At 43.6% G+C, this 25086-nt stretch overlaps 2 pseudogenes across 2 annotated transcripts in view; both read right to left on the reverse strand.

Annotated features, from left to right (window-relative positions):
• Positions 1-5201: 5201 nt before the first annotated feature.
• LOC113017624 (protein NLRC3-like) overlaps positions 5202-25086 on the reverse strand; it is a 153312-nt pseudogene continuing 133427 nt past the window's right edge. Inside the window, exon 10 of the transcript XR_013904110.1 lies at positions 5202-6682. The product of XR_013904110.1 is annotated as a protein NLRC3-like (transcript). The remainder of the gene's footprint in view (positions 6683-25086) is intronic.
• LOC145426156 (NLR family CARD domain-containing protein 3-like) lies at positions 17169-20574 on the reverse strand (annotated as a pseudogene). Its single transcript, XR_013906893.1, has 4 exons — positions 19007-20574; positions 18401-18890; positions 18188-18360; positions 17169-18000 (listed from the first exon to the last, which is right to left on the reverse strand). The product of XR_013906893.1 is annotated as an NLR family CARD domain-containing protein 3-like (transcript).

Consider the following 25086-nt stretch of genomic DNA (forward strand, 5'->3'; position numbering starts at 1 on the left):
AGAGATGCAGAAAAATGTGAGGAACTAAAGCATGTTCAACACAATCCCTTCATTTCAGGGGAAATGTAGAGGAAAAATTAGAAAAATTAAATAACTTAATTAAATTAATTAAATCATAAGATTGTCAGCTGATAACCAGCTTCATGCGACCGCTTATCCTGGTCCCAGTGTTAGGGTCAGTGAATCCAGTTAACAGAAAGATATCCTGGATATACTCGACTGACTTTTTAGACCCAAGATTAATAATCATAATAAAAATGATAGTCTAACATCCAGAAATCTGCACGATGTGTTTCATTATGTCTAACAAGCCTTGTACAGTTAAAGCTAACAGTTACTACATGCATCAGAACATTTCTATATTTTTATATCTATAAAAAGAAATCTGACACTTGCGAGACTTTATCAAAGGTGTGAGCATCACAGCAGATGCCTTTGTGTCAAAGTAGCTGAGGATCAAACAGAAAAACATGAAGGTTTTCCTGGCCTGGGATTTTATACAAATATTCTGCAGTACATCAAAAACAAAAGAAAACCATTAATGAACATATGAACATGACCTGATGCTGCTGACGTGAAGCAGAGCAAAGTTACAGAGGTTTGATTACAGACACAGCTGAGCATTTTGCAATTTTGCATCATTTTAAAAAGTTTAAATTTGTTCAGTATTGAACGGCAGAAACGAGGCTTTGTTTTCAGAAGTAAGTAAAAGAAAAAAAAACAGCGTCCGACAGGCTGTAAGAACGGTAGACTTGTGCATAACAAGCAAGCGAATAATGCAGAAAACAGGAAACTGTTCTTGAAGTACAGAGAGAGAGAGAGAGAGAGAGAGAGAGCTGTGCATGAAGTGTGATTTTATCCTGGTGGCAGCAAAACAATCAGAGGGAATTCATGACGATGTTTATGTGAAGCGTAGTTTGGAGCTTCTTTTGCTGCTGGTTTACTCAATATTGTTTGGAGAGACATCAAACCTGCAGCTTCAGAATCAGCGCAAAAAGGGCGTAAACACAAAGCGCGGAGCCGCCGCAACATCAGAATCAGCGAGCTGTCGGCTTTCAGCTCGTGTCCGTGCAGTCAGGTGAGAAAGTCACATCTCACTGATTCTGATGCGTCGGCGGCTCCGCGCTTTGTGTTTACGTCTTTGTGCAGAATCCGTGTTCCTGCTCTCATTTACTGTTTTAGCTGTTTGGTGGTTGTTGAAACTTTGGGAGGTTTAACCTGAGATTCTGGCGTTTTGGCCAAAATAAATTTATATTAAAAATCGATTCAGGATTTTAATGAATCGATATCACGTTATCCAAGCCAGAATCGATTTTAATCGATAAATCGATAATCAAAACCACCCCTGATGCATATACACGGGTCACACTGCTTATTGAAACCCCCCAAAGATCAGATCTTAATCAGACAGGTTTCTGTTTTCAAAGTTTAGACTTTGCTTCTATTGGACTTTTTATCAGTAACACGTGCTTACTTTTTGCAGGAACAGTTGAAACTAACATAAATAAATAACTCCAGAGCTGATAGTCAGCAGGGGGTTTACAAGTTGTGGCCGCGTTGTCGGCGGTATAAGCTCGACCACTTGCAAGGTGAGCTGGCAGACATCACTGAACTCATCAGAGATGATTAGGTTCATTTTGACAAAGTGAGCAGATATTTAACCTCCTAGGACCTGGCGTCCACATATGTGGACATCACAATTTGGGTTGTTTAGACCAAAATACTACATTTTGCTCTACAAGGGCCTGATATCCACTTACGAGGATGTTACACTGCCACTGTGCTATCAAAATTTTAGACAAATATCCTCATATGTGGCTCTCATTTTTCTCAGAAACAAAAAATGTGGTAATTCTTTGTTTTTACATTCATCAGGTCCCAATCAGCCCAAATATCAAAGAGAAATTAAAAATGAATGCCACGGAGGAGTTTGGGTCTTAGGAGGTTAAAGATTGTGCCACTACATTCTTGTCTAGAAGATATTAAAGTGTATTTGGTGACACACAAAAAAGGGTAAAGTTTAAGTATAGTTTGGGTCCACACATGTCCAAACCCTGGTGTGTAGGCCTACTTAGTTTTGAGGAATTGTCATGGGACCGGGGTCTGGGTGACCCAGGGCCTGTAAGAAGTTATGGACATGTGTGTTTTTGGTGCTGCTGTCTCCTGTTTCCATGTTTGTGTATCTAGGTGTGTGTGTGGGTGTGTCAGCCAGGAGCCTGGCCACACCTGCGGAGGAGAATTACTCACACCTGCAGCTGATCAAGCCTCGTCAGAGGAGCTACTTAGGAGTGTGGTGGAGCTGTCTCCGATGCTGGATCATTGCGTAACTTCACGTTAGTCTCTTGGCGAGTTAGTTAAGGTTAGTCTGCTGCATTGTGGCGTTGCTGACGGCTGCCTCTTTGTTATTCCCCAGGAGGAGTGTGGAGACGAGAGGGCAGCGAGCACGGGGTGCTCAGACACTGAGGAGCGGAGACAAAGAACACTAACACTGGCAAGAGGACATGTCAGAGTCGGGAACGCACTGGGGATTTATTGTTGTTTGGATTATTTTGCATCACTGTAAATAAACGCACTGACCTCATCAAAGAGTCCAGCATTTGGGTCCTCCTTCCCCTCATCATAGACTGCCACGCAGGCCGTGACAGAAAAGCCCACTAAAAGAACGCCCACCAGACCAAAGCAATGGTTTTGACTTGATCAGCATTAACCCCGCCCCCTGACTTTGATGGGTGAAGCTGACAAATAAAATGTATTTATGAACAGCGATGCAGGGCCAGGAGTAGCAACGTGAATTAAATAAATACATCATTAAATAATTCATTAAATGTGTCAGTAAAATAATTAAAATAGAAAAACAAACCATTAATTGATTAAATATGTAATTAACTAATTTGAATTGTATATAAACAAATAATGAAACATTTTAAATGAAATTAATGGATAATCTATTATTAATATATTTATTTAATTGATTATGTACATTTTTAAATTAATTACTGAAATAATTAATTCATTAGTGATGCATTAATTTAATACAACCATTTGACGAGCCATCAGGCAGCCTTCATATCTCCAACGACCCCAACAATAGAGACACTTTGGACACTCATTCCCCCACCTCTCCCCCCTCCATAGAGCCATCACCACCTTCAAACTGTTCACCTGCAACACCCGCCTCCTCACCCCACACAAAAGAGGATTTCACACCACCTCCTCCGACCACAACTCTTCATATTCATGAAGCAGGTGTGAGGAAGCAGTTTAAGAGTCTGAATGCTCGGAAAGCTCCCGGCCCAGACGGCGTGTCTCCTGCCACCCTCAGACACTGTGCAAACGAGCTGGCCCCAGTGTTTTCTGGCATTTTTAACTCCTCACTGCAGGCATGTCATGTGCCTGCCTGCTTCAAGTCCTCCACCATAATCCCTGTCCCCAAGAAACCTAGGATCACTGGACTAAATGACTACAGACCCGTGGCTCTGACATCTGTGGTCATGAAGTCATTTGAGCGCCTGGTTCTCTCCCATCTCAAGACCCTCACGGCCCCCCTCCTGGACCCCCTGCAGTTTGCATATAGAGCCAACAGGTCTGTAGACGACGCCATCAACATGGCCCTACACTTCATCCTGCAGCATCTGGACTCCCAAGGAACCTACGCCAGGATCCTGTTTGTGGACTTCAGCTCTGCCTTCAACACCATCCTTCCAGACCATCTCCGAGACAAGCTTTCCCAGATGAATGTGCCTGATCCCATCTGCCGGTGGATCACTGACTTCCTGACGGACAGGAAGCAGCATGTGAGGCTGGGAAAGAATGTCTCGGACTCCCGGACCATCAGCACCGGCTCCCCTCAGGGCTGTGTTCTTTCTCCTCTGCTCTTCTCCCTGTACACCAACTGCTGCACCTCCACCCACCAGTCTGTCAAGCTAATCAAGTTTGCAGATGACACCACCGTTATTGGGCTCATCTCGGACGGGGATGAGTCTGCCTACAGGAGGGAGGTTGAACGTCTGGTGTCTTGGTGCAGCCACAACAACCTGGTGCTGAATGCCCAGAAGACAGTGGAGATTATTGTGGACTTCAGGAAGCACACAGCCCCACTCCACCCCATCATCCTGACTGACACCCCCATCACCTCTGTGGACTCATTCCACTTCCTGGGTACCACCATCACCCAGGACCTGAAGTGGGAGCCCACCATCACCTCCGTCATCAAGAAAGCCCAGCAGAGGATGTACTTCCTGAGGCAGCTGAAGAAATTCAACCTGCCAACACGGACGATGATGCAGTTCTACACTGCAATCATCGAGTCCATCCTCACCTCCTCCATCACCGTGTGGTACGCTGGAGCCACTATCAGGGACAAACAGAGACTGCAGTGTGTTGTGCGCTCTGCTGAGAAGGTGATTGGCTGCAGACTCCCATCTCTGCAGGACCTGTACACCTCCAGGACACTGCGGCGTGCAGCCCGGATCTCAGCTGACCCTTCTCACCCTGGACACAGTCTGTTTGACCTGCTCCCCTCAGGCAGGAGGCTCCGGTCCATTCGCACCAGAACCTCTCGCCACAAGAACAGTTTCTTCCCCTCTGCTGTTGGACACATGAACAATAACCACATGACTGTCCCCGCCACTAACACATGACCCTACGCTGTGTTCACTGCATCATTCCATGTTTGGCACTGATCACCACCTGCACTCATGTATATATGTTTCTACGTAGCACTCATAATTCTTATTCTCATGTATATATCTCATGTATATCTCATGCACATATCTTTCTTTCTACATAGCACTTTAATTCTTATTGTTTGCACTGAAGCACCGCAGCAATTTCCTAATGTTGTAAACCTCAACATCTGGCAATAAACCCCATTCTGATTCTGATTCTGATTCTGAAATACCATAAAATTGCTAATTTACTCAAAATCTATTTAAAACATCAATATTAAAGGTTAAATTATGATAATGAATACATGCAACTATAACTGATGACATAAAAATGAGGATTTCTTAAGCTTCATGTTACTCTCAAATGTTTTCCCTAATAACAAGAACATAATTACACTTTAGCCACAAGAGGGCAGCAGCATTAATACAAGTCACGTGTATATAAAGGTACAGTGATTATATTACAGTGATTTTGACAAAAACAAAACAGTTGATGGCAGTGTGTTTTTCCATGATAGAATAATTACGCACACCCCACTTTGCAGTTATTTATTTGTAAAAAATGTTTGGAATCATGTATGATTTCCGTTCCACTTTGTGTTGGTCTTTCACGTGGAATTCCAATAAAACTGATTCATGTTTGTGCTGTAATGTGACAAAATGTGGGAAAGTTCAAGGGGGCCAACACTCGGACCGGCGGCCGCCTCGGGTCTCTGCTCCTCCTGCCTCCCCTTTCACACATCCACCTGCTGCCTCTGTGGAAGCTCCGCCATAGCCACCACCAAACAACTGACTTATTTTTACATATCGACCAGCATCCGGACAATCCGCCACCTTCCATCGTTTATACTGTTACAAGAAAATAAAAAAACATCATCAGCCCATAAAAATGAAAAATCACCATCAGTATGCCCGATGGCCAGTCCAGCTATGGTCGTGCCATCAGTTAACCCTTCACGTGGCAGCTGTGACACGCGTGCCCAGGGTTGCCGACCCCTGCTCTAAAGCATCTGATTTGGATTCCTGAGATCAAATATATTTTCCTTTGTGTTTGTTTTCTTCACATTTGTGGCTTTAATGTAGTGTTACATCCTGTTTGTTTGCTTCCATCTGTATACATGTCCAGATTCACTGTTATGTTTCTATTCTTACATTGCTGTGTGATCACTGTTCCCTCTGCTGACTGATGTGACCTTTTGTATCTCACACTGATACTTGTCATATTTGTATCTGCGCCTAAAAGATAAAAAGTTTTCCATGCTAAAACACAGCTCCACCTCCTGCAGTTCTCCCTCTGAACCACTAGATGTCTCTGTTATCTAAATGAAGACGTGCAGCACAGCAACCACAGCAGCGCTCAGATCACACGTGTCCTGTTATTATGTATAAAAGCATGAAACAGGTGAGACAGGTGGGATCAATATTAATGTTGTGGAAATATATGAAAAAGCAACAGAAGAGTGAAAACATTTCCTGTTTCTAGAAAGATCTTTCAGCTCACAGCTGCTCACAGACTGTATTTACAAGTGACAAACTGCAACTCTACAGTACATCTACAGTATATATCAAATATATTCTGTATTCAAATCTATTGAGTGATGTTTGAAAGTCTTTCCAGGTGAGTTTGATCCAGGAGGGTCTGAAGCCAGAGTCAGACAGAGACTGTGCAGAGACTGTAGAAGGACAGAGCAGCAGCAGAGCAGTCCAGATACACTGATGATCCTCTGTCAGATCCAGAGGGACACACAGGGATGATGCTGGACTCTACATTGTGTCTGACAGTGGAGCTGTTCTCAGAGCAGTTCACTCTGCAGCACTGACAGTCATCTGCACTTCTTCTCATTCCTCTGTCAGTCACTGCTGGATGAAGCTCTCCTCTCCACCTCCCAGTAACATGGCCCAGTCAGAGCGTCTCTACACACAAGCTGCTGCTGCTTCAACCTCTCTGGATCATCAGGACACAGCTCCTCCTCTCTCAGCACACACACCGTCCTGTTTACCATCACCAGCTCCACCTGCAGAGAGAAGAAGGAAGAGCAGAGGAGATAAACGAGTGTTTCCAGAGACTCTTCATCAGCTGTCAGTCAGTGATGCAGCACATCCAGTATAAAGAGCAGCAGGGACTTCAGTGCTGGGACTGTACTAGGACTCATTGTTGCTTCACTTTTTCTAATCTTTGGATTTTTATTGAAGTTGATGAAAATGTTTTTCCCTCCTAGTTTGAGTTTGGACTTTCATTCATTAGAAGAACCTTGGTGTGTCCACTCTGAGCTCTGTAGGAACCCCAACAACAAGCCCAACAATCCAGATGGACGGTTCCAGCTGTTAACTGGAGGAATTCCATCCAAACATCTGCTCTCACTAAATTCTTCCTCACCTACAGACTGTGTTCTTCACTGCTTTAAACTTGGAAATGAATGCAGTCATTGGTCTGCGTGCTGCTTTGTTCAGAGAGCTGATTGGCTGTTGACAGTGTTTGATCAGAGCGTGTCAGCCGTTACTATGGTGACCATAAAGGTCAGAAACAGGAAGTGTTTGTGTCCAATCCTGAAGCCTGTCACCATTCTCCTCTCACAGCTTCACTGAGAAGCTGCAGCTTTACAGGAAACACTGGATCTTTGCTTCATACTGACTGTGTTTAGTACAATACTGCTGACAGCACCACCCACTCACTCCATCACTCTACTGACCTCAGAGTCTCCAGTCTGTAGTCTGGACTCTGCTGGAGATCAGACAGCTGCTTCACATCTGGATCCTTCAGGTTGTTTCCCCACAGCTCCAGCTGTCTCAGATGGGAGGGGTTGGACTTCAGTGCTGCTGCCAGATAATCACAGCTGATCTCTGACAAACCACAGAAACTCAATCTGTATAAAGAATGAAAGATGTAAGTTTATTAGACAAAGTGTGAGCTTGAAATCATTCAGTGTTTCATCATCTGTTCAGAGCTGAAGAAGGTTCAGAATGTAGAAGTTTAGAAAATGGAAACTCCAAACAGCTGAAGCCAACAGGAAGCAGCTTCAAACAGGAAACTGTGCAGAGTTTCAGACTATATGTCCTGATGCAGCCAGTTGGATTTTGGAGTCCTTGAATCATTTCTTCCAGTTGGTCCAACAAGACAGACTAAGTGTTGGACATGTGTTGTGGCTCCATTAGGGGAGCTTCTAAATGTGATGTGATGGCCCCTCTGGGTCTGTCAGGTCACAGCACTGAAGAGAGCTCAAACTGGGCACACAGTTGTTCCAGTCTGGACCAAAGACTCTATACTGGGACTGAGGGACTGCTTTGACTGCACCCACTGGGACTTTTTAAAGGCTCATGTTCTCACTTAGATCATCGATTTCTACTTACATTTCTTTCTGGGAAAAATGGGGATTACTTTGGAAACAGGAAGTATTTTCCCCAATAAGCAGCCCTGGATTAGTAAATCACTCCAACATGTTCTCAGGCAGAAGCTGTCTTGTTATGAGGGAGAGAAGAAAAAGATTGAGGCACAGAAACTTGTTGAAAGAGAGATAAAGAAGCTAAAATCAGGTGTAAAAGTAAAGCAGAGGATGAGCTGAATAAAGGACACTCAAGGCTGGCTTGGAAAGGAATGAAGTCCATGGTGGGGATGCAGGACAAGGAGCAAAGATGAATGTGATGCTGAATCAGCAGAAGACTTGGACTCATTTGATTCCAGCTTTGATATCATTGATTTCAATGAAGAGCTTTGTGATTGTAGCAAAGGGCTGGTAGCTCTGAGAGTCCCACTGATGAGGTGTTTGTGTGGAAATCTCTTAGTGGGAGCAAAGAGAGAAAAAGCCCTGGTCCTGATGCTGTGGGAGGGAAATGATTGAAGTGTGCTGTGAGGAACTGACTGGGAGATTTTCACACATTTTCCAGTCCTCCTTGGAACAACAGGAAGTTCCCAGCATATGGAAACAAAGGTTAAGTGTCCTATGGCACTCAGTGATGATGGTGCTGTGGCCCCACCACCTCCACCTCTTTGTAAAGGAACTAACTGTCATCTGAAGCTTCAAATGGAACTAAGACTTCCTCCACTAGGTGGCAGTGTCTGATGAGAAAGTGTTAGTGGAGCTGGCCTGGAGTCAGAAACAGGAAGATGCAGGATTTGGGCTGAAATGGGGAAAAGTGGTTCGCACTAGTGCCTTAAAGCAAGAAGGTTGTAGGTTGAAGCTTGTTGGCCTTTCTGTGGAGGTTGGATGTTCTCCCACAGTCCAATGAAATGCTGCTTAGGTTCATTGGTGCTTCTAAATTGGCTGTAGGTGTGGATGTGAGAGAGTGCTTCTCTGTCTCTCTCTGTTGGCCCTGTGATGGACTGCTCACCTGTGCAGGTGGACCACGCCTCTTGCCCTATGACAGCTAGGGCACAGGCTGCAGCCCTGTGAGCCTAAGCTGAATAAACAGTTAGCAAAAATGATCCATAGATGGCCTGAAATCCCCCAGTTAGCAGTTTGGTAGATAGCTATGACATGCTAATCCCATCCAGCAGCTGTATTCTACCTGTAAGCTGATCCCTGCTGAGCCAAAGCACTTTTTCATATACAAATTACAACCTTTAATAGAAACCTATTGGTCAGCATCTTATTAGCCTGCTGTTAGCTTCATTCCACAGAAAACTGAGAGAAACTAACAGAGTTGATAAAGAATAAAGAGAAATGTGCTGATTTAAAGCCTTTGAAGTGCTTCAGATGATCTCTGTCCACTTCTGTCCACTCATTCATTCATGTAAGCTTTCTAATGCAGCTTTGATCTTCACAGTCTGCTTCATGAAACTCATTCTAACCCTGAATGTCAGAGTGTTCCTCCTTCTCTTTCCCATCATTCATGCTGGCAGTGGAGGAGATTTGGATGTTGGACTGTGTTTTGGATGATGTGTGTATGTTTGTGTTGGACTGCTGTCTGTAAAGCAAACGCACATTTTGCTTTGGATTTCAGTGTCAGACAGACTTTAAGGTGGAATGAAGACTTGGAGAGTTTCACAGTGAATTATCCAGTGGAGGATTTTTCTTCTTCTTTGAAGGTTTGAAATGTGAACATTGTTCTGCTGCAGTCAATGGACTAAACCAGAGAAGAAGAAAACAGACTTTACCATGAAGATCCTCAGTGTGGATCAGTATAATATCAGCCTGATGTCTGCAGTTTAGTGTCAGCACAACTTTCACATCATATTCATCTCAGCACAACTAAAACATGCTGACTGACCTCAGAGTTTCAAGTCCACATCCTGGACTCTCCAGGAAACCCCACAGATGCTTCACTCCTGAATCCTGCAGCTTGTTGTTCCAGCTCAGTTGCAGCTCTCTCAGATGGGAGGGGTTGGACTTCAGTGCTGCTGCCAGATAATCACAGCTGATCTCTGACAAACCACAGCCCCCCAATCTGTATAAAGAATGAAAGATGTAAGTTTATTAGACAAAGTGTGAGCTTGAAATCATTCAGTGTTTCATCATCTGTTCAGAGCTGAAGAAGGTTCAGAATGTAGAAGTTTAGAAAATGGAAACTCCAAACAGCTGAAGCCAACAGGAAGCAGCTTCAAACAGGAAACTGTGCAGAGTTTCAGACTATATGTCCTGATGCAGCCAGTTGGATTTTGGAGATTTGAATCTCTGTTCTGTGACTAAGTCCTTGAATCATTTCTTCCAGTTGGTCCAACAAGACAGACTAAGTGTTGGACATGTGTTGTGGCTCCATTAGGGGAGCTTCTAAATGTGATGTGATGGCCCCTCTGGGTCTGTCAGGTCACAGGACTGAAGAGAGCTCAAACTGGGCACACAGTTGTTCCAGTCTGGACCAAAGACTCTATACTGGGACTGAGGGACTGCTTTGACTGCACCCACTGGGACTTTTTAAAGGCTCATGTTCTCACGTAGATCATCGATTTCTACTTACATTTCTTTCTGGGAAAAATGGGAATTACTTTGGAAACAGGAAGTATTTTCCCCAATAAGCAGCCCTGGATTAGTAAATCACTCCAACATGTTCTCAGGCAGAAGAAGCTGTCTTGTTATGAGGGAGAGAAGAAAAAGATTGAGGCACAGAAACTTGTTGAAAGAGAGATAAAGCAGCTAAAATCAGGTGTAAAAGTAAAGCAGAGGATGAGCTGAATAAAGGACACTCAAGGCTGGCTTGGAAAGGAATGAAGTCCATGGTGGGGATGCAGAACAAGGAGCAAAGATGAATGTGATGCTGAATCAGCAGAAGACTTGGACTCATTTGATTCCAGCTTTGATATCATTGATTTCAATGAAGAGCTTTGTGATTGTAGCAAAGGGCTGGTAGCTCTGAGAGTCCCACTGATGAGGTGTTTGTGTGGAAATCTCTTAGTGGGACCAAAGAGAGAAAAAGCCCTGGTCCTGATGCTGTGGGAGGGGAATGATTGAAGTGTGCTGTGAGGAACTGACTGGGAGATTTTCACACATTTTCCAGTCCTCCTTGGAACAACAGGAAGTTCCCAGCATATGGAAACAAAGGTTAAGTGTCCTATGGCACTCAGTGATGATGGTGCTGTGGCCCCACCACCTCCACCTCTTTGTAAAGGAACTAACTGTCATCTGAAGCTTCAAGTGGAACTAAGACTTCCTCCACTAGGTGGCAGTGTCTGATGAGAAAGTGTTAGTGGAGCTGGCCTGGAGTCAGAAACAGGAAGATGCAGGATTTGGGCTGAAATGGGGAAAAGTGGTTAGCACTAGTGCCTTAAAGCAAGAAGGTTGTAGGTTGAAGCTTGTTGGCCTTTCTGTGGAGGTTGGATGTTCTCCCACAGTCCAATGAAATGCTGCTTAGGTTCATTGGTGCTTCTAAATTGGCTGTAGGTGTGGATGTGAGAGAGTGCTTCTCTGTCTCTCTCTGTTGGCCCTGTGATGGACTGCTCACCTGTGCAGGTGGACCACGCCTCTTGCCCTATGACAGCTAGGGCACAGGCTGCAGCCCTGTGAGCCTAAGCTGAATAAACAGTTAGCAAAAATGATCCATAGATGGCCTGAAATCCCCCAGTTAGCAGTTTGGTAGATAGCTATGACATGCTAATCCCATCCAGCAGCTGTATTCTACCTGTAAGCGATCCCTGCTGAGCCAAAGCACTTTTTCATATACAAATTACAACCTTTAATAGAAACCTATTGGTCAGCATCTTATTAGCCTGCTGTTAGCTTCATTCCACAGAAAACTGAGAGAAACTAACAAAGTTGATAAAGAATAAAGAGAAATGTGCTGATTTACAGCCTTTGAAGTGCTTCAGATGATCTCTGTCCACTTCTGTCCACTCATTCATTCATGTAAGCTTTCTAATGCAGCTTTGATCTTCACAGTCTGCTTCATGAAACTCATTCTAACCCTGAATGTCAGAGTGTTCCTCCTTCTCTTTCCCATCATTCATGCTGGCAGTGGAGGAGATTTGGATGTTGGACTGTGTTTTGGATGATGTGTGTATGTTTGTGTTGGACTGCTGTCTGTAAAGCAAACGCACATTTTGCTTTGGATTTCAGTGTCAGACAGACTTTAAGGTGGAATGAAGACTTGGAGAGTTTCACAGTGAATTATCCAGTGGAGGATTTTTCTTCTTCTTTGAAGGTTTGAAATGTGAACATTGTTCTGCTGCAGTCAATGGACTAAACCAGAGAAGAAGAAAACAGACTTTACCATGAAGATCCTCAGTGTGGATCAGTATAATATCAGCCTGATGTCTGCAGTTTAGTGTCAGCACAACTTTCACATCATATTCATCTCAGCACAACTAAAACATGCTGACTGACCTCAGAGTTTCAAGTCCACATCCTGGACTCTCCAGGAAACCACACAGATGCTTCACTCCTGAATCCTGCAGCTCGTTGTTGGAGCTCAGGTCCAGCTGTCTCAGATGGGAGGGGTTGGACTTCAGTGCTGCTGCCAGATAATCACAGCTGATCTCTGACAAACCACAGCAACTCAATCTGTATAAAGAATGAAAGATGTAAGTTTATTAGACAAAGTGTGAGCTTGAAATCATTCAGTGTTTCATCATCTGTTCAGAGCTGAAGAAGGTTCAGAATGTAGAAGTTTAGAAAATGGAAACTCCAAACAGCTGACAGAGTTCATACGCCTTTGTCAGGGTCAAATTCAAGCAAGACCATGTGAAAATTAAAACACATCATCCTAGGTGAACTTAAACACCTTTGTTCCCCTTTTGTTAAGACATAGAAAAGTACACCACACAAAAATACTGCAAAAGGAAACGGTCGCCTTATATACATAGTGTATAAACTCAAAATGCACATTTCACTTCAAATTAAGATTAAGGCTTTGAACAGATCACATAGTTCAGTTCAACATATAAGACTTTAAGAATGCACAAGCATCTACTTAAAATCTATTTAATTTATCATCCATGATATTATTTTGTACAATTCCAATGTATTTTGTTCATCTCCCTTAAATAAACAGGCAGTCTTAAAGTATGAAATATTCATATACAAACACATATAAATGTGTGTACTGTCTCAGTGGCTGATAGTACCCCACAGGCCTCAGTGTGAGCTTGAAGACATTTATAATGTTTAAGTAGTTTAATGTGCAGGTGCTGACGATAAACACATTTTGAATGAAAGCCGGGGAACTTTGGTAGCACAGAAACAAGTGGCTATTCTTTGTGACTATATGGATCACTCACAATACCATTATTTCACACAAAGGCACCAAATTAATACTCAAAAAAGCTGCAGCAATACACACAAATATAAACAGTACTTGGTGACAACTTTGCTTTTAGCCTTTAACCCTTCTTGACTACTTTTGATGTGGCCTCTATATTTTACCTTTAAAAACAGTTCATCTTGCCAATCTGTTATTTTCTCATTTTGACCAACTGTATCAGCACAATTTATCTAAATTCAGACAAAATTTAAAATACAAGTAGAAAGTGATATTTTGACTGTAAAAACCACACACATGTTTAACGAATCATCTTCATAACTTGAAATGCAAATAGAGATTGTACACTTTTAAAAATACGCACACGTTTTGCAAACAACAAAGTTATATGGTACTATTTACCAAAAAATGCAGCCAAGGCTCAGACGTTTTTCATATAATCATTTCAAACTATTTACAGAACAATCAGGTGTCAAACAATAGTTTGTGTCACTCTAACACATATGAGAACAGCACAGGGATAAACCTGCAGGTCTGACAGCAGGTGTGTCACTCAGCGTTTACACTGCAATCTGCCTTTGTTGGCTTTAAGGCAGCAACTGTGACGATCACTAGTAGAACTGACACACAAAACAAAACAACAGCTACACACTAAATACACAAGACAGCAAACTAACTTGAGACCAAACACGGTAAACGTCACAAATCTGCCGCCATTGTTGGCAGCTGAAATTTGGCTGGGATATAAATTCTGGGATATGGTGGGCCACGAAGGACACACCCGACGAATCCTTCAAATTCGGGGAAATGAAGGACGCATTTGTCGGGCACATTTGAAGGAGTCGACAAATACGGACAGCCTTCATCGCCTGGCTGTGACGTAATCGGCCTTCAAATGCAGCCTCTGGAGGATGCAGCCGACGTTTTGGGACACAGCTACTAATTTGCTTCCATCATCCAACCTGAAGAGGAAACAGAGACGGCTCCCCTTCAAAGTAAAAGCTGCTCCTTTTGGACACAGTATCAAAGAAAGTCTACAGTATAACATAGAAAAGACAGAATAAAGTTTTGGTTGTTTTTAAATTGTGCAGAAATGAAACTACACTAAGCTCAATTATGTGACAGACATTTCATCCCATGTCAGTTTGGCCTCATCCTGGGCCGGATTATCCAGCACACACTCTGACCACAGGCCCAGGGGCCACGCACAGCTGGGCTCCATCCAAGAGACAGCAAACAAACCAACACAATAATAAAAAGCACCATGTGATCTTCTTACATCTTCAAGACAAACATAGTAAAAACATGAGCATATTTGTTTCCTGATAAAATGATGTGACAGGTAGAACAGAGTAAAGTGGTGGTGTTACAGCCTTTCTCCCCTCTGCTGCCGAGGCTGTTAGTCTCTCCCAAACTCAGCTACAGGACTTCCAAATGAATGAAAGCAGCAGAAGTGGTTTTACAAATGAAAGAGGAAGAGGAGAAGAAGAGGAGAGGGAGGCCACCCTGACCATCACTCCAGCTGAAAACATCACACTTCCATTAAAGTTGGTGAGGAAATGTTGAGCAGGATGAGCTGCTGGCTAATCTGGAGGCTGTAGCAGCAGCTCACAGTCACAGTGGATTTCCACTCATGAAAAAGCTCTGGCTGCTTCATTTCTCATCTCATATCAGAGACTTTAATGCTTCACTGAAGCTGTACTGTGATGCTTCCATATTCCAGTGAGGCCTCCATAATGATTTCAGCTGTTCTGTACACACACTGTGTGCCCTGTATGGCTCAAAGTCTCTGCAGCCTGTTTTTATCTGCTATCATCAGATCTTCATCATCCTCATTCACATCCCTCACACACTCTACAGCCTCATCAGCACCGACTTCATCTTCACTGACTGATGGAGCACAACATGAACCTGTGGAGGCTGAAACACTGTCCTGTCAAACATCTCCCCGTCACCACTCCACTTCTGTCAGCCTTTAAATGAACCCTGCTCAAGTCTGTCACTTCTGTTTGGAGCCAAAAGGAAAAACTGTTGTTCAGTCGTTTGGAAAGACAACATTTCTGAAAGCACTCAAACTTCTTCACATTTGTCTTCAGACACATCCTGAACATTTAGGAACTAAAGAAAGTTTCAAACATCAATCAAAGACCTGAAATATAGAAAAACAACAACAGCCGCAGTCAGTGAACTCACCTCAGAGTCTCCAGTCGACAGTTTGGACTCTCCAGTCCAGCACACAGAAGCTTCACACCTGAATCCTGCAGGTTGTAGTTTCTACTCATGTCCAGCTGTGTCAGATGGGAGGGGCTGGACTTCAGAGCTGAGGCCACAACTTCACAGTGAGACTCTGAGAGTCCACACCCAGTCAGTCTGTGATGATAGAAAATATAAAATGTGTTATTATAAAAGCAGAAAATCTGCATTATAAACACAGACTGAATGTATATGAAGACAAAACAGAGTGAGGTCATAATCTGATGAATCTGCTCTTCACATCTGTGCTTCAGCTCCTCTTACTGTGTTTGACATGACACAACGATTGAGTCTCTCTCAGACCTGCAGACTTTTAATGAGAATCTTTGTTTGGCTTTAATCTGCAGATGAAGGAGGAAGATGGTGTCACATTTAGGCTTCCATAATGTCCACAGTCTGTCACTGAGATCTGATCCAGAGTCAGAGTGAAGACACACATTTGGACTGTTTCCTGTTTTGACTCCAGAACATTTTGAATGAGTTCAGCTCAGTGAAGAGTTCCAGCTGGAAAGATGATCTCTGTTTGCTACCTGCTGTCAGGTACGACTGTTCACGTCCACACGCAGGAAAAACCTGCTGACTGTTACCAAACGGAGCAGAAATCTCATCACTGGACAATAATGATGAATGAACTCAGAGCTGCTGATATCAGATCTGATTTCAGGGGAACTAAACACAGAAATGATTGGCTCATTTTAGCTTTCTGAGCCATTATCTGCTGCTGTGTCGCTAGTTGGCAGAAAATGATTTGTATTCCTGTTCAGGGCTTCAGTGTTTATGAGTCCAGATCCAGGTGACAGCAAGTCAAAATGATGTTACCTGTCTGTGTCCAGCAGCAGCCTGTATTCACTTTGAATATTGTTATAACCTGACATGGATCAGTTTGTCTTTGATTGGTTTGTAAATGTCACTGTTTCCATTGGACCTGAGTGACGTACAAAGACAGAGAGGGAGAGAAAGGAGAGAGAGGATGGAGACAGCAAAGAGAGAGCAAACACAAACAGGTGAGAGTGGACAGGTGACCAAGGTCAGCAACCAATCAGAGAGCTTCTGTTTGACCCACAGTCACTGATGATGACTGCACATAACCAAGCAGTGTGTTACTCTGATATCAAATATGGATCCTGCTCTTATAATAATGATCATCAGATGATATTATTGTGTTATTTTGTAGCTGAATACGATGTTTGTGTGATTATCAGTGAAAGAAGCAGTGAGGAGGATGGAGAGAGAGAGAGGACAGAGGGTGAAGTTAGAAACACTAAAAGGATTTTTCATGGATTTCATGGATGATTTGAGTGATTTCCAGCAGGACACTTAAACATGTCAGTGGACGTCCTAAAGAACATATTCACTGATATGAAACGTGTCATTGAACAGGATTAATATCAGTGGAAACATGGTGGAAACAGCTGTGACTGCATGGATGTGACACACTTCAAATCTGTTCTCCACTCTTGGATTTGGGATCCATGGAGCTGCTGCTGAGTCTGTACAATAAAGGAATGGTGTGGAAGGTTGCAGCGTACGGACACAAACACTTTGTGGTTACAACCTGATTTTATTTTCAACATTAAGCTACTAACCTACACTGATCAATGATGTTAATGATCACATCTGGACTCACCCAGCCTTTCTGCAGTTCCTCACAGCTGGAATCAGTCTCTGTCGTCCCCGCTTTGATGTTTTGTACTTCTGCAGGTCCAACTCATCCAGAACCTCCTCTGACATCTGCAGCATGAAGGCCAGAGCTGAGCACTGGATGTCAGAGAGTTCCTTCTCTGATCTGTTCTCTGACTTCAGGAACTCTTGGATCTCCTGAAATAATGTGAGGTGGTTCATCTCCATCAGACAGTGGAAGATGTTGATGCTTCTGTCAGGAGAGATTTCATCACTGTTCATCTCCTTCAGGTTGTTGATGACTCTCTGGATGGTTCCTGGACTGATCTCTGTCTGACCCAGCAGACCTACTAAGAGTCTCTGGTTGGACTCCAGACAGAGGCCATGAAGGAAGCGAACAAACAGGTCCAGGTGGCCATTTTCACTCTGGAGGGATTTATACATGGCTCTGTTCAGGAAATCATCCAGAGAGGACTCGTTGTATTTTTTTCCCAAAAAGTTCTTCAGCACCTCTGTCTTCCTGTTGGTGTGACAGTGGAACATGTAGACAGCAGCCAGAAACTCCTGAATGCTCAGATGAACAAAGCAGTAGACTGGTTTCTGGAAGATCACACACTCTCTTTTGAAGATCTCTGTACAAACTCCTGAGTACACCGAGGCCTCTGTCACATCCAGACCACACTGCTCCAGGTCTTCTTGGTAGAACATGATGTTTCCTTTCTCCAGATGTTCAAACGCCAGCCTCCCCAGCTTCAGAAGAACTTCCCTGTCAGCCTCCGTCAGCTCCTGTGGACTCGTCTCATGTCCCTCATGGTACTTGTTCTTCTTCCTCTTTGTCTGAACCAGCAGGAAGTGTGAGTACATGTCAGTCAGGGTCTTGGGCAGCTCTCCTCTCTGCTCTGTAGTCAACATGTGCTCCAGAACTGTAGCAGTGATCCAGCAGAAGACTGGGATACTACACATGATGTGGAGGTTCCTGGATGTCTTCATGTGGGAGATGATTCTGCTGGACAGCTCTTCATCACTGAATCTCCTCCTGAAGTACTCCTCCTTCTGGGCGTCAGTGAAGCCTCGTACTTCTGTTAGCCTGTCAACACATGTAGGAGGGATCTGATTGGCTGCTGCGGGTCGGGAAGTTATCCAGACGAGAGCGAAGGGAAGCAGATTCCCCTGGATGAGGTTTGTCAGCAGTTGGCTGGCCGTCAAAGATGAACAAAAGCTGAGAGACAGCCAGCTTCTCTGCTGTGACCTTCTGTAATGTTGGATGGAAAACATGGAGCAGCTCCAGAAGACTGTACTGCTCATCTCTGATCAGGTTCAGCTCCCTGAATGAAAGCAGAACCACCACACTGACATGTTGGTTCTCCAAGCCCTCTGCCCAGTCCAGAGTGAACTTCTGCACTGAGAAGGTTTTTCCAACACCAGCCATGCCGTTGGTCAGAACCACTCTGATGGGTCTCTGTTGGTCAGGTAAGGCTTTAAAGATGTCCTGGCACCTGATTGGAGTGTCATGGAGGGCGTCCATCTTGGAAGCTGTCTCCAGCTGCCTCACCTCATGTTGGGTATGAACCTCTTCACTCTGTCCCTCTGTGATGTAGAGCTCAGTGTAGATCCTGTTCAGTAGGGTTCTACTTCCTGTTTCATCACTTCCTTCAGTCACACGTTCACATCTCCTCCTCAGACTGATCTTATGTTCATCTAAAACCTCCTGCAGACCAACATCTGCTGAAAGAAAGAAAAACAATGAGACTAAAGAGAAAGAAAACTCTTCAATGTCTGAACAACACAAGAAGTCCAGTTTTCAGAAATGAGTCCATCAGCAGACAGATGTTCAGTCTTACTTTGTACACAGCTGCTCTGACTGGCTGTCTGCAGTCCAGCTCTGCTTCTGGATCTTTCTCCACACTGGGGACAGGAGGAGTCTCCCGATGAAGCAGACTGGTCCCAGTATGAGGAGATGCACTGTCTGCAGAACCAGTGTCCACAGCTGGTAGAGACTGGATCCTTCAGGACGTCCTGACACAAAGCACAGCAGGACAGCTGCTCCTCCTCACAAACACCACTCCTCTTCCTCTTCCTCTCTCTGTGAACACATTTCTTCATCACTAAAACATTTACTGTCAGTGAAAAACATCCAGATGTGACCAAACTGCAGTCCCTCACAGTTCCTTTGATTTCATCAACACTAATGAGCTGCTCTTCCTGTCTGCCTGTCTCATTAAACACTGAGTGATGAATACAAACTCAACACTTCCTGCAGACTTCCTGACTTCACAATAAAAGCTTTCCATCAGAGAGACACAGTTATGACTTTCACTGTTTTACAGCCGCTGTGTGCAGATTATCTGGGTCAGTTCACTCTGAAGCAGCTTAGAAGTGTCTGTGTAGAGCCATGGTCTGACACACAGAGACTTCTGATTTTCTCTGTTTAAACAAACATGATGAAGATGAGCAGGTTTCTCTTCTAGTATAAACTCTGTGTCTCTCTGGCTGGCTCATGATGGCTTTTCAGGTTTTATGTTTTGCTCTCTCCTGCTAGCGTTTTGCCTGCCTGGGTGGAGCTTGTAATGGCCTCTCGCTCTTGGTCCACACAGCTATGATGATTACACCACCTGTTGCTGATTCACCTGGGTAACCATTTAACGCTGCGGCATGGAGCAGTTTGTCGCTGGGACATTGACCCTCCTGTGTTCATGATCTCAGCTCCTTGCTAAGAAATCTCTCTCTAAATTCACCAGTTGGGTTAACTTTGTGTATACTTTGAGTAAATATTTCCCCGGACCTGGTTACAGACGCTTACCTGTGACTCCCGTGTGTGGCTGTGTGAGTGGAGAGCAGGACAAGAGTGACTGAAGAGGAGTGAGTGTGGACTCCCTTCCCTCTTTTCCCTGGAGCCCTGGACCCCCTCCCCAACTCACTGTACATATATAGAGCACTGTGGTTCACCCCTTTGGTAAATAACCTGTCACCTTTTTGTTTGTCAGAACTCAGTCTGTGCTTGAGTTCCTCTGTTAGCCATGACATCTTGTTGGTTCTCTCTCTTCAGGTCCCTGTAAGTGTTTGATCTAAAACATTATATTTATTCTGCTTTGATTGTTTTGTGTGCTGAGGGACATTGTTGCACGATCCACTTTTTCTTATCACTCAAATATCCTGATACTTTCAGAAAGTTGGAGAGCTCTCCTGGCTTGCTTAGTCTTTGCTCTGTACTGCAGTACTTGCACTGGTTTCACTGGACAAGTCTGCATGTGAATCTACAACTGATCTGACATTGTGGCACAAACACAGTAAACAAACACTACGAGCACCTTGTTTCATGTGCAGTGGCTTTCTTCTCATTCTGCTACTGAACACTGTATGAAAAGCCTCTCACTGCCAGCATCCTTCCAGCCCCACGACAACAAGACCAACTCACATCTTCACAACACCAAGAATATTTCCCCTTTTCTTTGGAGAAACTGAGAAGCCAATAGGATTGTAGCTCAAACTTGCCCACAGTCCTGCTTCATCACTGCTCACTCCTACCTGTGTTGGTGCTCAGTGGACAGTCATTAGGGTTGCCAACTCCCTGAAAAATAAATAAGGGACACCTCGTGGCCAGGGCCGGGCAACCTAGTTGTCTTCACCCTTCCCAGTGTGGTGAATTTTTTAGCTCTTTTTTGTGTGTGTGAAATTATTTTTTAACCATTTGACTTGAATTTGATTTAAGCAGATGCATATTCTATTCTTTGTGATATGACCATATGGGAAACAAATGATCATTTAGCCATTTATTTTTAGCTCAAAATGACAACATTAACACAGTAAAACAGGTCTCTTTCTTAAGCAGAAGCCTGTCATGCTTAACTTTTGAGAATAAAAGTAAATCTTTCTTTAAAAGAACTCTGTCCTGCTTAACTTAAAATTATATAAATTAATAGAAAGCAATAGAACGAAAAATATTCTTGTAACAGTGCACATTTAGTGCATTTAGTGCAATTGGCTTCAGCTGAGGTATTATTTCAGCTTTTCTAATGCTAATCAGCTGCTCCTGTTTGTAAACCCGCTTGTTCCCATGATTACGCATCATAACTCATCATCATTATTCATCTATGTATTACTTTTATGTATTAGTCATCTATTTGTTGTAATCATCTATCCTTGCAGTTGTTTATTACACAAAATAAATTATATTATCACACTTCTGGCCACATAGCGCTGATATTCACTGCACATGCCCATATTAACTTTTTCCAGCCAGGTGTTTTCCTTTTCCCATTCCTCCCTGTACTTTTGCAGCCTTTTTTTCTTTCTCTGAGCGAACAAACATTGCTGCTCTGATGCTGGGCTCACACTGTGCGATTTTTGGCCCATTTTGAGATGATTTTTGAGTCATGCGACCGATTTGGCGATCGGCCCAATTTTGGCCTTCATCGTGCATCGTGTAGTATACGTGGGGTAACGAGAAGCGATTAACACCTCACGACCAGCTCCCGATCATCAATCGCTCGTGAGCGTGTCACCACAGCCGCTCACACTGCTCACGCGCAAACACGTAAACGTTGGTGAAAAAGACGGAGCAGCACGGCTGTGCAGCGTGTGATCTGGACACAAGTGATGGAGGCACAACTGTAGAACTGTAGAGCCTTTTCGATGTGGCATCACAAAATTATCACGACCACAACAACCGTGAAAATAGTTGGATTTACATGCTGCTCAATCACAGCTGCCTGATCAATGTTTTTCATTAGCAATTTAGCAAAGTTGATGGTGGTGTGCGTGTCTGTGTGAGTGAAAGACAGAGAGAGCGACAGATTTTCTGTTATAGCCTTCATTTTATGGAGGCACAGTGTGAGCACTCAGGTCGCATCAGAGCATCGGGCGGTATAGTGTGAGACCTGCATCGTGACCTACCAACTGCGAGTCAATCGTGCAGTTTGAGCAGGAGCTGAATAACGTGACTGAAAAAAATCGCACAGTGTTTGCCCAGCTTTAGGTGTACTGTCGTCCGAGACTTGCACCGCAGTGTCGGCGTTTGTTTCCCTGTTGGCCATGCTTCTTGTTGTGGTCATCTGTTGTCTTCCGGTATTTTCTCCGCAAGCGACCTTTCCTCGACCAATGAGATGAGCGGTAATCTGAATTGTCATAAGTGTGCTGTCAGCTCATTGGTCACAAAGCAGGAGAGGGGCTGGGAATTATGTTTTCAAACAAAGCGTTAATTCCATAAACATTTATAGACTACTTTTGATTCTCACTGTATTACGGGACAAAGTGCGTCCCTTATTAGCTCAATACGGGACAAAGTGCGTCCCTTATTAGCTCAATACGGGACAAAGTGCGTCCCTTATTAGCTCAATACGGGACAAAGTGCGTCCCTTATTAGCTCAATACGGGACAAAGTACGTCCCTTATTAGCTCAATACGGGACAAAGTGCGTCCCTTATTAGCTCAATACGGGACGTGTGCTTTTGTTTCTACAAAAAAACGATTCCGATTTTTAAGGGACGGTTGGCAACCCTAACAGTCATAGCCTGCTGCTAGCATGAATGCTAAACGTACTGCTGTGGATGATCAGCAGAAAAACATGTGGTCAGTTTGACTGTTTGCTGTATTTAAAGTGTTTTTCTCAGTTCGTCTGTATTCAAAGTGCATTCGGGGCTTTAGCTGACAGCTCTTTGTGCTAACAAACTAAACTCTCTTAGTTTAAGCCAGCAGACTTTACCAAACACAAAGCCTGCTGCTGCCTCCATGGGTTAGCTTGTGTGACTGGTGTTTACACCAATGAAATCTAAATCACACTAATGTGTCCTCCAAGGTGTTTGGTGGGAGCACTGAGTGAAACATAAGAGCTCTGGTTAAGCCTCATCAGCTGGATAGGCTGTCCACCCTAGTCCAGGCTTTAACTCAAATCTCTGATTGGCTTTCTAACAGCTACCTTGTTAGAACAAGACAGAGACCATGATCATAGCTCCTCCTGATCTATGTTCTAAAATCAGTCAAGTTGTTGCCCCTTTCTGTTCTTCTGCTGAGCCAAATATTCGAAATCTTGGAATAATATTTGACTCTTCTTTGGGCCTTGACTCACATGTAAAGTCTCTGTCTCGTTCCTGTTTCTTTCATTTAAGGAATATTTCTAAACTGCGACATATGGTCTCCTTAGCTGAACTGGAAAAAATTGTCCATGGATTTGTGTCATCGCGTTTAGATTATTGTAATTCCCTGTTTACCAGCTTGGATAAATCATCTCTTTCTCGCCTCCAAGCTGTACAAAACGCAGCAGCCAGACTACTAACTCGCTCTACCCAGCGAGCTCACATCACTCCTATTTTATGTTCTTTACATTGGCTCCCAATAGATTTTAGAATTCGTTTTAAATGATTGTTTTAACGTACAGAGCACTAAATGGCCCCAGATTATTTATCCAAGCTTCTCACTAAATACACTGCTGCTCGCTGTCTCCGCTCACAGACTCAGAGTTTGTTGGTTGCTCCCAGAACACGTCTGAAGACGAAAGGGGGCGGAGCCTTTCAGTCTGTGGCACCAAGGCTGTGGAACAGTCGACCTCTACAACTACGTTTGGTTGACTCTGTGGGATCCTTTAAAAAACAGTTAAAAACTTTACTGTTTAAACAAGCTTTCTGTTGACCAATGCTGTTTACATTTTTATATTTTTCATTTACATTTAAACTCTATATTGTGTATATTGTGCATTTTGCTATTTATCGTACTGTTTATTTTAATCTCTGTGTGCAGCACTTTGTGACTACCTGTCTATGAAAAGCGCTTAATAAATAAACTTTACTTACTTACTTACTAAAATAACAAACAGGGCTGTGAGAGCAACTGAAGTGATAAAAATACTGTTTAAAGATAAAAAACACTTTGATGTTCTCTCGTCACCTAACAAAGTCCAAACCCTGTGAACTATTTTAGCTTTAATAACTGTGGATTCAGGTATCCTGAACCCATCTTTGGACATTTGTAATTAAATATTTTAAAACTCCATCAGAGACTCCTGATGTGGCTGTTTGGAGAAGGAAAAGAGGGACAAAGTGCAGCGTCGAGCTGAGGCTTCATTCACTGCAAACCTACAGTTATGTTTCCTTATTTCTGCTGTTTGCATGTTCACAGCTGAAATAAAGCTGCCTCTTTGACTTCATCCTGTTGTGTTTGGGTCCAATCCTGCCTGCCACACAGCGCTACAGGACAAAGTCTAAGATTTTTATCTTTTTAATGAATCTTCGGTCATATTTATGCAGGAAAACACAAACATGTAAAGGAGTCATCACAGGTCTCTGACCTCACTGGTCCAGGTTCAGCACTGAAGTGTGGAGGTTGACCTTTGGACCCATCACTCCTCACAGACGGACAGCTGGATCCTGCAGACTGTGACCTCTGACCTCTGCAGACACAAACATGTTTTATTCAATGATCAATTCTCTGATGAAGTGATTGAAGCAGCTGTGATCACACAGACTGCAGATAATGCAGCTGTTTCCTGTCAGTAACAGTCCTCTTAGATTAGAGTTCAGCTTTTTACAGGAAAACAAATGTCCCTGAATGCAACAGTGAGACACAGTCTGCCTGTGTGGCTGTGATAGCTGCCGTTAGGAGCGCTCATGTGTTTGCAGTTAGACGAGGAGATGTTACCATCATGGACACGTTAACAAATCCTGCAGCATCACGTGGCACAAACACTTTGTGTTCCTGTCATCTGCAAGCAACAGGAAGTTCATTAATAAAGGCGGGATGGAGACGTGACTGTGATAGTTCTCCTTCATCCAGCTGTTACACACATCTGGGCTCACACGACGAGCCTTTGTCTAATACAGCAGCTGCTCTCTGAACACTTTTCTGAAGAGGAGCTGCACAAACTTTTGTTTGCTTTCTAGAGCAGCGTATCAAAGTCAAACTACCCACTGCTAGCAGCTGTTTCTATCAT

The sequence above is a fragment of the Astatotilapia calliptera genome, chromosome 3 (genome assembly GCF_964374335.1).
Source record: "Astatotilapia calliptera chromosome 3, fAstCal68.1, whole genome shotgun sequence".
NCBI lineage: Eukaryota > Metazoa > Chordata > Actinopteri > Cichliformes > Cichlidae > Astatotilapia > Astatotilapia calliptera.